We start from the raw sequence: 2,294 nt of genomic DNA on the forward strand, positions 1-2,294 counted from the left end.
TAATGAGCAACAAAGGGCACAAACTCCAAACATCATTAATCTGGCAAATTCAAAAAATGGACGGATCATGGATTATGCTATCCCGGATTTTGAGCAATTAAATTCTGGGATAGTTAGACCACATATGACCGTTCTCCATTTCGAGCTAAAACCGATAATGTTTCACATGTTACAGACTAATGGCCAATTTGCTGGACTGCCCTCAGAGGACCCACATTATCACTTAAAGTCTTTTATGGAAATCACATATGCCTTCCTGATCCCGGGAGTGTCCAATGACGTTCTCAGACTCACTTTATTTCCATTTTCATTACGGGATCGGGCAAAAGCATGGTTTAATTCTTTAACACCGGGATCTGTGCCGTCATGGAGTAACATGGCGGAATTTTTTTTGCGAAAATATTTCCCACCAACAAGGAACGCTAAATCCAGAAACGAAATCTGTCTTTTTAAACAACTGGATGATGAAGYTGTTCCTGACGCGTGGGARAGGTTTAAAGAGCTGTTAAGGAAATGCCCACACCATGGCATTTCGTACTGTATTCAACTTGAGACGTTTTACAATGGGTTAAGTCCCATGGCAAAACAAATGCTTGACGCGACTGCAGGCGGAGCCTTTACAGCCAGTACCTATAATGAGGGATATGAGATCCTAGAAAAGATATCAGTAAACAATGGGCATTGGTCTGACCCACGTGCCCAGCCACAAAAAAAGACTGCTGGAATACATGAGGTGGATGCATATACTGCATTAACGGCTCAGCTTACCTCCATGACCAATTTATTGAAAAATAGTACTTCTGGTCAGGGAGTACAACAAGCTGCTAACACATCTGTTCCAACAGTCCTATCTGTGCAATGTGTGTGCTGCGGTGGGGATCATTCATATTAACATTGTACTCATAATTCTGAATCAGTAAATTATGTTCAAAATAGATCTAATCCCTACTCTAACTCATACAATGCCAGTTGGAGACAGCACCCGAACTTTTCTTGGACCAATCCCAGCCTTAATCCACCAGTCCATAAGCAACAAGGAACTTCTAATTTCCAACCACARCATCATGCAAACAGTTCTAACTCTCAGAACCACCAACAAAGTTTTCAAAATTCTCAGCCACATTTTCAGAACAAACCTCCTCCACAGGCAAAATCATTATCTTCTTTGGAAGAAATGATTAAAGGGCTTTTAGCACATGCTCAAGCTCAAAATCAAGCTTTGATAACCCAACAAAACTCTCAAAATCAATTTCTTTTTAATCAACAAAGTGCTGCTATCAGAAATCTGGAAACCCAAGTCAGTCAACTTGCACTCAATCAGACCAATAGAGTCCTTGGTACTTTGCCTAGTAACACAGAAGTCCCGAGAGCCTTAGGAAAGGAACATGTGAAAGCAGTGACCCTTAGGAGTGGGAAGGAGTTGACTGAAAAGGTGCAAAAAGCTAGTGCACCAAGTTTTTCAAAAACTGATGATACAACATTGGTCCCTGTCAAAGAAAGACCGGTCCAACCTTTAGAGAAGCAAGCATCTGAGACCACCACTTCTGTCCCGCCAGATCAGACTATCCCTTACTGTTTCCAGAAGATGTTTTAAAAAAATCAGAAGGGACTGAGGTTTTAGAGACCCCTAAGCTTGATGCTAAGACTCCATCTGAACCTCCAAAGTGCACCACAAAGACTCAAGGCACTCAAGACCCATCTTGCTTAACACATTCAAGCAAGAATGTGATAAAACCAGTCCCTCCTTATGTTCCTTACCCCCAAAGGTTAAGGAATCAGAAAGAGGAATTGCATTTTAAGAAGTTCTTGGATGTGTTCAAAGAATTGCACATCAACATACCCCTTGTTGAGGCAATTGAGCAAATGCCTAGTTATGCTAAGTTTCTGAATGACATCTTAAGCAAGAAGAAGAAGTTGACTGAGTATGAGACTGTAGCTCTTTCTGAAGGATGTAGTGCGCTTTTGACCAATAGCATACCCCCTAAGCTTAAATATCCAGGGAGTTTTACCATTCCTTGTTCAATAGGTGAGAAGGAGATAGGGAAAGCCTTATGTGACTTAGGAGCTAGTATTAACCTTATGCCCTTGTCTGTTTTCAACACCTTCGGCATAGGAGAGGCTAGACCTACCACAGTTACACTCCAGCTAGCAAATAAGTCCATTGCATACCCCAAAGGAAAGATAGAAGATGTGTTAGTACAGGTTGATAAGTTCATATTTCCGGCAGATTTTATCATATTAGACTTTGAGGCTGATAAGGACATTCCGATTATTTTAGGAAGACCTTTCTTAGC

General features: G+C 41.2%; 1 non-coding gene across 1 annotated transcript; it reads right to left on the reverse strand.

The window, feature by feature from the left end:
• Positions 1 to 424: 424 nt before the first annotated feature.
• LOC112511892 lies at positions 425 to 531 on the reverse strand. The gene has a single exon (XR_003069146.1). It is a non-coding gene; the product is annotated as a small nucleolar RNA R71 (small nucleolar RNA).
• Between the last annotated feature and the right edge of the window lie 1,763 nt (positions 532 to 2,294).

The sequence above is a fragment of the Cynara cardunculus genome (genome assembly GCF_001531365.2).
Source record: "Cynara cardunculus var. scolymus isolate 2C chromosome LG 4, CcrdV1, whole genome shotgun sequence".
NCBI classification, from domain to species: Eukaryota; Viridiplantae; Streptophyta; class Magnoliopsida; order Asterales; family Asteraceae; genus Cynara; species Cynara cardunculus.